Below are 15,922 nucleotides of genomic sequence, written 5' to 3' on the forward strand. Positions count from 1 at the left end.
CCACGCTATTTGGTGGACTGTTTGAACGGATTGAAATTTCAAAAATTTTGAAGGCAAACATGGAAACAGACTTAGCCTTATGTTTACATCTCTCTCTTTGATAGCTTTTTGGTGCAACCTGTTGTTTGTACATGATTTACATGCCATCAGATATAATCGAGAACCTTCACTACTTGTAACTTATGTTTCCTGCACTAGCTTAGTTCTATCTATCATTAATAAACGTCTTCATTACATATACAAAAAAGAGCAATATGCTTTTGGAACAGAGCGCCTTGTCTTTTTATCCAGTCACAGTTGGTGGATTACACTTTGTGGAGTGTAGTGAGAAGCAAAAGAATGCCTACGGTTGGCTTATCCCCCATGGAGCTGTTACCGAAGTGCAAGATATCATTTCATTTTCCGACAGTGTTAGCTACAATCTCTGCCCTTAGCGACTTAGCTTTAGGAACTTGGGGACTCTGATTCAGTGATCCATCTATCTCTGACATAAGAATACTCTGATTGTCTTACAGGGTTGCCAAAAGAAGTGTTGGTCCTTCAAGTAAATATGGAACCTCGTTTAATGTTATAACCGACCTGAGTTTGAGAATGATTTGGATACTAGTTTAAGCTTATCTATTTATTTTCAAAGCCTCAAATGTTCACTAGTGGAGTATTTTGTTTATGTGCATCAGATTCCAGCCCAATGCTTAGAAATGGTGAAACTGGAGATTGGATTGGAACATTTGAAGGACATAAGGGTGCAGTATGGAGTTGCTGCTTGGACACAAATGCTTTGCGTGCTGCATCTGGCTCTGCTGACTTTTTCGCGTATGTATATCTCTGTTGCTTTCTCTATCCCACTTTAATTATCATGAACCCATGTAAGTTACCCTTTTCAAAAAAATTGTCATGAACCTGTGTATGGCCCTCCCAGAACTCAAAAGATGTAAAAAAGCCTACTGAAGAAATGTTTGCAACTATCATGGTGGTTTGTTGAACTAAGCAGCTAATAGTCCAACTGTGGTTGATGGCCGTTTTTGGAGTCATGACTTGAATTTTCTGCCTCTCCTCTTTTCTTTGGAAGTTGTTCTGATGTCATTCTTGTATAATATAAGGCTATATTCTGGCCAACTTGACTGAAGGGCCACCCTCTAGGAACACAATTCACGTGCATTTCAGTATTCATAGTGTGTCAAATAATGAAATGATGTAAGCTGAGTTGTGAATATCACGATGATTTCTTCTTAGATAAATTGATTCAATAGTTGCAACTGTCTCTACTTGTGATAACAAGAATAAAGACGGTTGAAACGATCTTGTTTTTTGCCAGTGTGCACTTAATCTTTCTTTGTATTAAGCCTAGAACTATAAAGTGGAAATGCACATGAGTTAGATGAGTCCTACGCCTGCAATTCCCTTTGTAGAGTTCCAGGCTTAATAGATCTTTTGTACTGGTTTTCACTCTTTAGCTCCTTTCATAAGGAAAGTTGGAGCGCTGTACAAGTCTAGTGGTGTCTCTGTTGCATAATACATGAACGTTTGTAATGTAATTTTGCTACAGGAAAATTTGGGATGCGTTATCTGGGGATGAACTGCATTCGTTTGCGCATAAGCACATTGTTCGAGCCTGTGCTTTCTCGGAGGTATATAGACCAAGCTCCATGCTACATACATTTGTGCGACAACATCGTTTCTTTAGTATTGCTCAATTTTCCTCTTTTATTGCTTTTCTTTTTCTAGAACAGGGTACTAATTTTCTACTTACTGGTGGAGTTGAAAAAGTGTTGCGCATATACGATATGAATTGCCCTGATACACCTCCTCGAGAAGTGGCTAAGACTCCTGGCTCAGTTAGAGCTGTTACATGGCTTCACAGTGATCAAACAATATTAAGTTCTTGTACTGACAGTGGAGGCGTTAGGTATGGTGGTTCAGTTCATAAGGAGTATACCAAAACTCTAGTCTAATGATTTACTTGAAAACTTATATGTTTTTATAGGATATAGCTTTTTGTTTAGGCTGACATTCTTTATTGAAACCTACACCTAGTACTTGTATTAGGTTGGCGTTCTTCATTAAGAAACTTCTCCTAGGGATACATTGTACCATTATCTTTTTTTTTCCCTTTTGGGTAGGGGAAGGCGTTTCAGAAGTTTACACAATGCTGCTCTTGTTTAAGAGTAGCAAATTCTTGTGGAACTGTTTTGGTGGTAACCTCCATAAGTACAGGAATCCTTTTTTATGTGATCATGTGTTCCTTTATTGTGAGATCTTAAATGACAGTTTTTGGCTGCAAATATGCTGCCAGCCTTGATCTATTTGGACACACCACCATTGCAGTCACAAAAAGAAGTAAAAATAAGGTGAAGGAGAAAGTGAGACGACCTCTACAACAATGGTCATTTAGTAGCCGAGTCTTGGGGAACATGATCTGCAATTTTATACTAATTGTTGCCCCGAGTTTTTGATGCTCATATATTGATGTCAGTCTGAAGAAGCTTGTGGATATTCTAGCATTGATGTATAAGTACTGTTGATTGAATTCCCTTACCCGTTTAAAGAGTGAGAAATCCTAATCGCTTCCACAGTACAGCCACCTTATTCTTGTTCTTGTATATTTAATTATTTTGATAGAGAGATCATAACAGAGGCTCTATACAGACTGTGGGATGTGAGAAGTGGGTGTTATATCCCGCACTTTTGTACGTCGGGACGTTTCGAGCTAATTATGAAAAGTTAAGGACAAGACTATTCAGAGACGCAAAGTTGAGAATTTTAACCACGATTTTATTTTAAAGCATAAGTTGCTTGTTAATTTGTTGGAATGGGATAGTAAGAAAAACGTGGGGTCGAAAGTGGAATTATGGGAACGAGTGTTTCATGAAATATGGAGCCAAAGTGAAGACTTGGAGAATTTATTTTCATGAAATTAAAAGCCATGTGACTTGCACATGACTTGTGGACCATGACACTTATATTATAAGATGACTTAGTCAACATTTAGTCATCTTCCAAACTCTAGAAAGATGAAGAAATATGGAGAAAAACAAAGAGGAGCTGTTCGGTTGAGGGCTGGCCGAATTGGCCATGGAGAATTCTTCACAAAAAAATTATTCTCTTCCATGTTTTCTACTCTTTGGAAGGTGCTAAACAACATGACATGGTTGTTGAATCAAGCAAAGCTCTTGTTTTTGCAAAACTTCATCCTAGCCGAATGAAGGAGGGAGTGAAAGGAGGTGAGTTCTAATCCTATTTTCATGTGTTATAGATGGGTTATGTGTGTTGTAGTATGTGAAATACAATGAAATATATGGGTATGTGGATGTTGGTGTGGCCGTGTATGTTAGGCTATGGCCAAATAGTGGGCTGTTTTTGTAAGACATGATGAATTGATTTCATTTAGTGTTCTTAGTTGTGTTGTAATGTGTTGAAACGAATGAAAATGATGAAAATATGGACATTGAAGTTGAGTAGTGGATAGTGATGTTTGGCCGTGCTTGTGTGATGTATGTTTAAGGGTGATGAATTCATTGAATGTAGCATGTTTGTGTGTTGATATAGTGTGTAGAAAAGGAATGAAACTCATGAAATTGTACATGATGATGTTGGTCGTATAGGGGCTGGTTTGGGGCAGCCATAGTGAGCTAATGTTATATGATGTTTTGGTTGTTGTCGTCGTGCATTATATGATGTAAAAATGAAGTTTAATGATCCTAAGTTGAAGTAAAATTAGGTGGGCTGATTTAAGGGTTTATGTGGCTTTAATGTAGTTTCTTGAATTTGTAAGAATAATGTTGTTAAAGCATGGTTTGTTGATGTAGTTTGTGAATTTTGAAGGAAGAAAATGTGTTGTGATGTTCCAATGTAGTTGCAAGATTTCGGGTAAGATGGCCTAGTGTTTGAGTTGTCTTGAATATTGTATGAATCACTTGGAACATTCTTAAATCGTATTTGAATGGCCTCGGATTATTATTTGGATATGTAAGCATTGATGTTAGTTTGAATATATGAAGTTGAATTGAATATAGTTGGAATGTTGTTGAAATATTTGGATAAGAGTTATTGGCATTATGATATATTTTGAATTGAATGGTAATGTTGTTAGAATGTTTGGTTGGTATTGTGTTGATGTAATTGGCCGAGTTTAATTCTCGGGGTGGCGTATTTATAGGGGAAGTGCTGCCGAAATTTCGGTAGCCAGATAGAAACCAAAGGTTGAAATGTTAGCTTGCATGAATAGTAACTAGGTAAAGATGACCATTTGCAGATTTCTGACGAAACGGGATTGAAGCTTTGGCAAGTGCAAGGGACAAGAAAGGTATGTAAAGCTACCCCTATTCTTTGTTTGGCACGTCCTAGACCTATTAGGCCGAAAACAGACCTTCGGGGATAATTCTGCTCCTAGGAATTCGAGTTTGATTTTAAATACTATTCATTCAGTATAATTGAATCATGAAGCTTGTTTTTGGATATAAGAACGCTTCAACCTTCGTATTTCTTGCAAATGAACCCGAATCGCTTCGAAACTTTCCTAAATAACTTTATGAAGCCCAATGATTAAAATTTACGTCCGCCACCTCAATTGACCGAGGTGGGCCCCTTATTCTCGATTTTACTCTTTTGTACGTACGATTTGTCTTCGAGCGGCTTTAAGAAATGTTTTAGTTACTAAACAAAAATCATTTTAAATATTCCATTAAGTCCTAGGAAACGTTTTGATATGTACTTCGACTACGAAAGTTACGTTTTGACATAATCCGCCGTGATGTCCGAAAGGTACGTACTATGACCCAGTTCGTTTTCATTGACTTGATTCGTTATCCGATATGCCTCATTGAGTCTCTGGAAATTTTTATGGTATTTTTATTGCATTAGTTTCTCACTACTCCACTCGTGGATGCCTCAATGTTTCCCACTGAGCCCGGGCCAGGATATGTTCTCAAGCGTATGTCTGCATTGTTCGCCGCGCCCGGTGTGAGGGGGCGGTATATACGTACATGGGTTGTGGTGTATGATGTGCCATGTACGCTTATGCGATATCCGTGATTATGTTCGTTGTGGCCACTTGGTATGTTACGATCTGTTTCGGAGATATTCCCCACTCAAGTATGATGTGTTTTGGCGCGGGACGAAGGGAGCGCCCTCGCTTCGTTCACCGAGTCCCATAGCGGGGCCGGCCTTTGCATATGTTTTCTGCATGCATTACTTATGATTTCTGATACGCACTTTTGATTATTTATGCATCTCGTTCGTTTCCGCACATTCTGTTCCGATTATGGTTTTGTTTATTACATTTTACGCTTTACATATTCGGTACATTTTCCCACCGACCCCTTTCTTCGGGGTGCGTTTCGTGCCGCGCGTATACGACGACGGCGATTTGAGGATCCATTGCTTAGATTATACGCTCGGTTGTTGAAGTGCTCGCTTTGTCCTAGAGCCCGTATTTGATATGAAATTTTCTGCTACATATGTACGTATTTATTCTGGGTACGGCGGGGCCCTGTCCCGTCATATGATTATGTTTGGTTCTGTAGAGGTCTGTAGACATGTGGTGTGGGTTCTGTATATGTTCGTGAGTTTTACGTACGACCGTGGCGTATCTATGTGTTATAACGGCCTTATCGGCCCTTCGTGCGTTACATCTGCTTGATCTGATTGAATTATTGTTCCCGTTTATTTTTAACATTTTGCTAATTTTAGGGTAAGGTACGTACGAGTGCCCAACTAGGGCACGTGTCGCGGCCTACGGAGTTGGGTCGTGACAAAAGTGGTATCAGAGCGGTTAGGTCCTCGGAATGTCTACAGACCGTGTCCGGCAGAGTCCTGTTTATGGTGTGAAGCGAAGGCCACGTTTATAAACGGAGGTTGCGGGGCATTTAGGAATCGGCGACCTTGTTTAAATGTCTTAGATCGTGCGATAGAGCCAAGTCATAGGAAATGAGATTCCTCGTACTAACATTTGATTTCAGCAGAAGGCGACGCCAGCAGAAGGAAACGATTGACCATACTGGAGGTTATAAAGCACGCAGGTAAGCAACGGCACGAGAGGTATATGCCGAATACAGCATCGAAATGTAAAGTCAAAAAAAAAAAAATTTGGAAAGGAAAAGTAAGCAGAAAAGCGCAACAGGTTCAGTCCAAGATGGACATACGAGGTAAAATTCCCTATTTTCATGTTATTGTCAATGCTGGGAGCCCTGTGTGGCTGTGATTTGGTGTGATATGTATATATATGTTGTTGGCCCTGTGAGGCAGTGTTGGTATTTCCTGTGTACAGGTTTTGCGATAGTCAGAAATATAGAGGAAACTGCGCGAAATTTTCCCGGAATAAAACGAGAATAAGGTAGGGATTTGTAATATGTCGTGAAAGGTCGTGTTAATGGTAAAGACAGAATACGCCTAAGTTGCAAGTATGGTGGACCTAGGAAAAAAATATGATATGGTAAAAAGAATTCGAAAAAGGATTGTGACATTGAGAAATGAGTTAAAGGAGGTTGGCAAATCTTGATAGCATATTATATTAAGGTACCGACGGAATTGATAAGCATGAGTAAATTATGACGAGTTGTGGCGAGGAGAAATAATAGCGTGGTTAGGATAAGAGTGCGGGGGCAAAATAGTAATTGAGTTACGAGAGCGCCTGAGAAATCTGATAAGGCTTCAATTTACTCCAGATTGTGTACTGAAGGTTATACAGTGCGGGGGACGCTGTCAGACTGGCGTTAAAGCATTGTATTTCACCGGAATTCTGAAGTTAAGCGTGCTAGAGTGAGAACAATTCCATGATGGGTGACCCCCTGGGAAGTTTCTGAAAATTTTACAATTTCAGCCAGAGAAGCAAATGGGAAGCTGGAGTAGTCTAAAGGGACTTGGAATATACCGAGTAGACGAACATTTTAAGAGGTCACGTAGAACGAGGCAAATTAGACCGGTAAGAAAGAAGGAGATGTGTCACGATTTTGGGATTGAGGTGAGTTCGAGCAGTGTTTGGAAATATTATGTCAGCGAAACGATAGCGACTACGTGTCTGCGCAGGTGTGTCCCAAATATGGTTATATCAGCAGATATGTGCATCCCGGCAATTTTCGGGGCGGTGTAGAAAAGGCCTTAAGCTGACAGGGTAGCAAAGCTTAAGTGGGAAAAGTGTAATCGGGAATTATACCAAGTACGCCCCTAAAGGGGGGAAGCGAGTGTGGAGGAAGCCAATGAAAAAAAATAGAGATAATCGACCCTACGACATCCTGGATAGGGTGCCGGAGGCCACGGTTAAGCGTCTAGCCAAGGCGAGTCAATAAGATCCGAGAGCTGGCAAAGGAGGTTGGAGTTAGGAGGGTAATTGAGACAGTACCGGGAATAAATTGTGGAAGGTCTTAAATGATACGACCCTAAAAGGTGAACGCTCACAGAAAAGAATGAATACGACTAAGTGAAGTGACAAGCAAATTCCGCAGGCCATGTGAAAGATAACACTACTGTGCGGGATTAAAAGTAAGATGTAGGTAGCGGAATTATTTGCCAATGATAGCAAGCCCGGAAATAAAAAGTAAGAAAAGAAAGGAAGAGTTCAACTCGGAATGTATTGGACCTCGTCGCATTACTCGTAGGGTAAGCAGGTTGCGTGCCGAAGATGTGATGGGTGTTAAGGTGCTATAGCAGAATAATAGCGGAAAAGTAAGGACTTGAATAGCTGAAGAGAAAGTGGAGAAGGAGGAATAAGTGGTAACCCCCCCCGAGATCCTTATAAGACCTTGTAAGGTTGATTGAACATTCGAGGACGAATGTTCTAAAGGGGGGAAGGATGTTATATCCCGCACTTTTGTACGTCGGGACGTTTCGAGCTAATTATGAAAAGTTAAGGACAAGACTATTCAGAGACGCAAAGTTGAGAATTTTAACCACGATTTTATTTTAAAGCATAAGTTGCTTGTTAATTTGTTGGAATGGGATAGTAAGAAAAACGTGGGGTCGAAAGTGGAATTATGGGAACGAGTGTTTCATGAAATATGGAGCCAAAGTGAAGACTTGGAGAATTTATTTTCATGAAATTAAAAGCCATGTGACTTGCACATGACTTGTGGACCATGACACTTATATTATAAGATGACTTAGTCAACATTTAGTCATCTTCCAAACTCTAGAAAGATGAAGAAATATGGAGAAAAAAAAGAAGGGGCTGTTCGGTTCTAGGCCTGGCCGAATTGGCCATGGAAAATTCTTCACAAAAAAATTATTCTCTTCCATGTTTTCTACTCTTTGGAAGGTGCTAAACAACATGACATGGTTGTTGAATCAAGCAAAGCTCTTGTTTTTGCAAAACTTCATCCTAGCCGAATGAAGGAGGGAGTGAAAGGAGGTGAGTTCTAATCCTATTTTCATGTGTTATAGATGGGTTATGTGTGTTGTAGTATGTGAAATACAATGAAATATATGGGTATGTGGATGTTGGTGTGGCCGTGTATGTTAGGCTATGGCCAAATAGTGGGCTGTTTTTGTAAGACATGATGAATTGATTTCATTTAGTGTTCTTAGTTGTGTTGTAATGTGTTGAAACGAATGAAAATGATGAAAATATGGACATTGAAGTTGAGCCGTGGATAGTGATGTTTGGCCGTGCTTGTGTGATGTATGTTTAAGGGTGATGAATTCATTGAATGTAGCATGTTTGTGTGTTGATATAGTGTGTAGAAAAGGAATGAAACTCATGAAATTGTACATGATGATGTTGGTCGTATAGGGGCTGGTTTGGGGCAGCCATAGTGAGCTAATGTTATATGATGTTTTGGTTGTTGTCGTCGTGCATTATATGATGTAAAAATGAAGTTTAATGATCCTAAGTTGAAGTAAAATTAGGTGGGCTGATTTAAGGGTTTATGTGGCTTTAATGTAGTTTCTTGAATTTGTAAGAATAATGTTGTTAAAGCATGGTTTGTTGATGTAGTTTGTGAATTTTGAAGGAAGAAAATGTGTTGTGATGTTCCAATGTAGTTGCAAGATTTCGGGTAAGATGGCCTAGTGTTTGAGTTGTCTTGAATATTGTATGAATCACTTGGAACATTCTTAAATCGTATTTGAATGGCCTCGGATTATTATTTGGATATGTAAGCATTGATGTTAGTTTGAATATATGAAGTTGAATTGAATATAGTTGGAATGTTGTTGAAATATTTGGATAAGAGTTATTGGCATTATGATATATTTTGAATTGAATGGTAATGTTGTTAGAATGTTTGGTTGGTATTGTGTTGATGTAATTGGCGAGTTTAATTCTCGGGGTGGCGTATTTATAGGGGAAGTGCGCCGAAATTTCGGTAGCGATAGAAACCAAAGGTTGAAATGTTAGCTTGCATGAATAGTAACTAGGTAAAGATGACCATTTGCAGATTTCTGACGAAACGGGATTGAAGCTTTGGCAAGTGCAAGGGACAAGAAAGGTATGTAAGGCTACCCCTATTCTTTGTTTGGCACGTCCTAGACCTATTAGGCCGAAAATAGACCTTCGGGGATAGTTCTGCTCCTAGGAATTCGAGTTTGATTTTAAATACTATTCATTCAGTATAATTGAATCATGAAGCTTGTTTTTGGATATAAGAACGCTTCAACCTTCGTATTTCTTGCAAATGAACCCGAATCGCTTCGAAACTTTCCTAAATAACTTTATGAATCCCAATGATTAAAATTTACGTCCGCCACCTCAATTGACCGAGGTGGGCCCCTTATTTCTGATTTTACTCTTTTGTACGTACGATTTGTCTTCGAGCGGCTTTAAGAAATGTTTTAGTTACTAAACAAAAATCATTTTAAATATTCCATTAAGTCCTAGGAAACGTTTTGATATGTACTTCGACTCTGAAAGTTCTGTTTGACATAATCCGCCGTGATGTCCGAAAGGTACGTACTATGACCCAGTTCGTTTTCATTGACTTGATTCGTTATCCGATATGCCTCATTGAGTCTCTGGAAATTTTTATGGTATTTTTATTGCATTAGTTTCTCACTACTCCACTCGTGGATGCCTCAATGTTTCACACCGAGCCCGGGCCAGGATATGTTCTCAAGCGTATGTCTCGCATTGTTCGCCGCGCCCCGGTGTGAGGGGGCGGTATATACGTACATGGGTTGTGGTGTATGATGTGCCATGTACGCTTATGCCGATATCTCGTTGATTATGTTCGTTGTGGCCACTTGGTATGTTCGACCGTTTCGGAGATATTCCCCACTCGAAGTATGATGTGTTTTGGCGCGGGACGTGGCGGAGCGCCCTCGCTCGTTCACCGAGTCCCATAGCGGGGCCGGCCTTTGCATATGTTTTACGCATGCATTACTTATGATTTCTGATACGCACTTTTGATTATTTATGCATCTCGTTCGTTTCCGCACATTCTGTTCCGATTATGGTTTTGTTTATTACATTTTCTGCTTTACATATTCAGTACATTTTCCGTACTGACCCCCTTTCTTCGGGGGCTGCGTTTCGTGCCGCGCAGGTACAGACGACTGATTTGAGGATCCGCTGCTTAGATTATCTGCTCGGTCACCGTTGAAGTGCTCCTTTGTCCGGAGCCCATATTTGATATGAAATTTTCACGCTACATATGTACGTATTTATTCCGGGCACGGCGGGGCCCTGTCCCGTCATATGATTATGTTTGGTTCTGTAGAGGTCTGTAGACATGTGGTGTGGGTTCTGTATATGTTCGTGAGTTTTACGTACGACTGTGGCGTATCTATGTGTTATAACGGCCTTATCGGCCTTCGTGCGTTACATCTGCTTGATCTGATTGAATTATTGTTCCCGTTTATTTTTAACATTTTGCTAATTTTAGGGTAAGGTACGTACGAGTGCCCAACTAGGGCACGTGTCGCGGCCTACGGAGTTGGGTCGTGACAGTGGGGATATAGTTCGTACACTTGAGACAAAGTCACCAGTGACTAGTGCTGAAGTGAGTCAAGATGGTCGTTACATTACAACTTGTGATGGATTCAGTGTTAAGTTTTGGGATGCAAATCAGTAAGTCCACTACAAGAATTTTCCATGAGAAGGGATTCAATAGGTCTATGTCTTTTGTATTGTTGCTAATCATTATCTCTTTGAAGCTTCGGATTGGTAAAGAGCTACAACATGCCATGTACGGTAGAATCAGCATCCTTGGAACCAAAATATGGACTCAAATTTGTTCTTTGGAGGGGAAGACATGTGGATTCGTGTGTTTGATTTCCATACCGGTGAAGAGCTTGGTATGTGTTAGAACTGTCAGGTTTCAGTTAAATACCTTTTGTTTCATTTCTTTTTGACAGTAATATAAAACAACTCTCAGAGATCACGGGTCAAATTAAAAACGTAATAGAACGAAATTAAGGTGTTTGAACTAGGTTGACAAAGTTAGCACTAAATGTGTGTCCAATATCCACGTATGAAGTGAAAGCTTTTCCCCCTTTTTTATGACAAGTGAAACCTTTTCTAACAATGACTGAACTACTTTCTCGAAGTCAAGTCATGCAGGGCCTAACTGTTGGCTAAGCTTCATATGGTCTAATGATGAATGAAGTGAAGTTGTATCATTTTATCTGTTATACTGATGAATAGAATTGCTGAAAACACTTGAATGGATAATGTGTTTTACGAAAAGAATTTATGGAATCTGTATGTCTGGACACAAAAAGTAAGCATACTTCAAAGTCCGAGAGGGTATGAACTTGGTCCAGTGGTTAGAAGTTAGCTACTGCTACAACTTCAAAAGAGAGGCACTTGCTTCCACAAGTAGATCAAGTTGTTTGGATGATTTATGCAAAGTTCTTTGGAATTGACAGGAAATTGCTTGATATTGAACATTCCTCAACTCAATTGACATTTTATAGTTGAAGTATGAAATTAACTCATTTCTATTATCAGTTGATTTTTCCATGTCCTGGCTAGCAAGAGGCAATCGTTTATGTTCGTCATGCAGAACATAGTTAATAGTTAGTAAGAAATAGATACTACTAGTCTACTACTGCTACTGCCTTAAGCTCACTGAGCCTTTGTTGAGTGCAGCATGCAACAAGGGTCATCATGGTCCTGTACACTGCGTACGATTTGCCCCTACTGGAGAATCATATGCTTCAGGATCTGAAGATGGAACTATCAGAATTTGGCAAACAGGACCGCTGACAAATGATGATGTTGAAATGACAACAAACGGAAAAGTGAAGGTTTCTTCAGAGGAGGTTTCCCGCAAAATTAAGGGCTTCCAGATCTCAGATGACAGGAAGACCAAGGAGGAGGAGGATCTGTAAATTAGGTGGCCTGTTAATCCGTTTATACTGTAATGTATCATCTCTTCGTCGCTGTCATAGTATACCTTTTTGGAGCAAGTTCCATTTGAATCTTTCTTTGAGACATCCCTCCTTTTTTTTTTTTGGATTGCTTTCATAGAGTGGATTTCAGTCGCAAGAATTGTCAAATTTAGATTACTGCTAGTTATGCCTCACTTTTTTTTTGATGGCTCAAGAACCTTGATGAATATTACCCAGCTTGCTTCCTACATTTTTGTTTGATTGCATTTCTCGGTGATCTTTTGACTCAGCACCATTTATGGCTCTTTCTTTCTTTCTTCTAGACTATTTACTTACTGGGAAGAATTAACTGAAGGTGTCGTTTAAGTTTGGAAATTACTAGAGGTGACTTGTAGGGACCACATTAAGTCAAAACCCAATTAAATTTGGGATTAAGAAAATTGGGGTTGAAAATGTATTTTGCCAAACTTGTTAATCTTTTATAAAATACAAAAAAGACCCCAAACCATTTAATCCAACCCCCCATTTATTTCAAACTCAACATCGGTCCATATCAAACCACACTAACTTCATTCAAAACACACGATCATCTGCTGCTCCTTCAAACTTTCAAGTTCAAACCCACGAACTGATCTCAACCGCTAAATGTGCTTCTTCAAACCGTCATCAACCTCTTCAAAAGCCGACTCAACAACGAACTGCTGCTCTCCATTTCTCTCAGGTAAAATCGCTCAATATTTTCTTCTTTTAAAGTTAGGGTTTTGAAATCAAAATGAGAAAATGATGATTTTGGTCAGAGAAGAAGAAGAATAACATGGGTTTGTCGCAATGTTATTTATTTTGTTGTTCGGTCCTTGAGAAACCCTTATTTCTTTGTATTTGTTCGAGTTGTTGGGGTTTGTGTGTTTGTAAATAGTGTATGTGGTTGTGAAATTCAGTTTTTGGTGTTGTTTGTGTTCTCTTTCTCCTTAGGAGTTCGAAAAAAGGGCTTGTTGGGCTTACAAAACCCCTATTTGCTCTATTTGTTCCACTTGTTGGTGTTTTTTGTGTTGTTAAATAGTGTATGTGGTTGTGAAATTATGGTTTTTGGTACTGTTTGTGTTCTTGTTCTCCTTGGGGTTTTGAAAAAAGGGGTTGAATTTTTTTTGGATTTTGTCCAACAGCTGAGTAAGTTGTTAAAGACTTCTGCAAAGACTTATTTGACGATTGAGGTTGGTTTATTTTGTTTAACTTGTGATGGTTATGTGTTTGTATTGAAACAAATGTTTTTTACGGTTCAAAAGTTAGGGTTTTGAAATAAAAGTACGACAATGATTAATTTTGGTTAAAGAAGAAGAGGAAGAACATGGGCGGGGGTGTGTCTATGCGCTTCGTGTATTTTGTTCAATTTTTTTCTTGTTGTGTGTTTGTAATGCGAGATTGCACCACATTGCTGAAATAGATGTTGTTGTCTTGTTGTTGTCCTTGTAAGGCTTAGGAAAATGGGCCTTGCCCTTTTTTTTTTTTTTTTTACCCAATTCGAGTAATTTGCAAATGCATTTCTAATCTATTGGTAAAAACCCAAACAGTTGTTGAGGTTGTTGCAGCAAGTGAATATGTTATTGCAACAGATTTAAAATCTGTTGAAAATTGTTAAAACGATTCTTGAGAAAGGTCAGCAAGAATCGATTCGATGGTTTCAACGATTAGTCTGTTGGAACAACTCAATCATATGTTCCAACAACTTTTGCCAGTTGTTGCAACAGATTATCCGTCGTTGGAAATAATCAATACTGATTCTTTGTGGAAATTCGCAACAAGCGTATTGATATTTTCCAACAGATGTATATCTGTTGCAACAACTTATTAAGTTGTTGGAACGTATGATGGAGTTGTTCCAATATATTACACACTTGTTGCAACATATGCTTCAAATTTACATTATAAAAATTCATTATTTGTTTACTTTAAATGGTGCACAAATCAATTGAAAGTGTTTTTGCTTATATCGTGTCTGGATAAAATGTCCTCACGAAAAGAAAAGGGGAGAAATCATCTACGATTAGTAAAAGATATAAGGGGGCATCATTAGATGATCTTCTTTGAGCAATGTGCAAATATTCTTTCTGAACAAACTGCTAAACAGGAAACCTCTCAAGTAGGAGTTTCTGGCCAAGAAAGTAAAGAAGATCAAGTAGAAGAACAAGAAAAAAAAGAAGAAGAAGAAGAAGAAGAAGAAGAAGAAGAAGAAGAAGAAGAAGAAGAAGAAGAAGAAGAAGAAGAAGAAGAAGAAGAAGAAGAAGAAGAAGAAGAAGAAGAAGAAGAAGAAGAAGAAGAAGAAGAAGAAGAAGAAGTCGAAGAAAAAGAAGAAGATAAAGAAGAAGAAGAAAGAGAAGAAGAAAGAGAAGAAGATAAAGAAGAAGAAGAAAACAATGAAGAAGAAGAAGAACATGATGTAAATAATGATGACAATGAAGAGGATAAAACTGCATCTTTTGAAAGGTCGGCGATCGGGGCTGTTGATTCTTCTATTGGGACTGATATTGACAGACCTTCCACTGATGAAGTTGTCAAAACTTTCAGTATTGAGAAGTTCCGTGTGCAGATGCCAATGGATAAACTAGGTGATTTGAATGGTGATCTTGTTGTAAAATCGATCATGGGCAAGCCCTTTGATTACTTTAGGAAGATACTTCGGGAGAGGAGGAGGACTTGGAGGATTTCTTCGGGGCCACATGTTTTGGCATGTATCTAGATTTTCCGAGGACAACAATGCAAGGTTTCAAATGACCATTGTGTATGGTCTTCTCAAACGAAGAATTATTTGCGGCAAAGCGATGAGATATGGATAAACTACTGCGGCATGCCAGTTTGTTTTGGCATCAAGGAGTTTGCCATAATCACCGGACTGAGGTGTCATGCTCCTTCTCAGCCTCTTCCTACGGTTATATTAAAGAAGGAGCCAAGACACCCAAGTCATCCAAGGGAGCCAAGACACCCAAGTCATCAGGTGACAAGAAAGGCAAGAAAGGCAAAGCCAAGGTTGATGATGATTTGGATTTAGTGGAAGTTTGTGGAAAGAGCTACAAAGCGGACGGATTTGCTAAGACTTGAAGTCGAAACTATCTCAAGAAAGCACAAGGAGTCATTGTGCTTAGTTTGGTTTGTGAATTCTATTCTTTGGGCAAGTGGATGTAAAGAATAATATAGAACTTGGTTTGATTAAACTCTCGGAGGATCATGAGGCATTCAATAACTATCCATGGGGTCATAAAAGTTTTAAGTTTGTTGAATATTTGTGCAAAGCTTTGAACCCTAATGTGAAGACTTCCAACATCTATGGCTTCCTTGGGCCTTCATGGTAAACTTTCTTTCTTCAATGTTTTATCTTTTTAATTATTTTCCTTCATTGATTATTCTTATTTTGGTGGCATAATTTTTCTAGGCTTGGGCATTTGAAGCCATTCCTCACCTACGAAGTCAAGTCGGGGACTATTCGTAAAGTTTGTTTTCCAAGGATCCTCGGATGGTTGACTACCAAAAACAACAAAAAAATGAATCTTGATCCTTTTAACCCCCCGAGGAAGCGAGTAAGTCGAATACGTTGGAAAATATCCCCGAATATTTTTATAACAAGTAACTACTTGTTGCAACGAGATACATTTATCTGCAACAACAACGT

The 15,922-nt window shown here is 39.0% G+C and overlaps 1 pseudogene; it reads left to right on the forward strand.

The window, feature by feature from the left end:
• The first annotated feature begins 254 nt into the window (after positions 1-254).
• On the forward strand, positions 255-14,995 carry LOC132045764 (uncharacterized; annotated as a pseudogene).
• The last annotated feature ends 927 nt before the right edge of the window (positions 14,996-15,922 follow it).

This window comes from Lycium ferocissimum, unplaced genomic scaffold (assembly GCF_029784015.1).
Source record: "Lycium ferocissimum isolate CSIRO_LF1 unplaced genomic scaffold, AGI_CSIRO_Lferr_CH_V1 ctg7876, whole genome shotgun sequence".
Lineage (NCBI taxonomy): Eukaryota > Viridiplantae > Streptophyta > Magnoliopsida > Solanales > Solanaceae > Lycium > Lycium ferocissimum.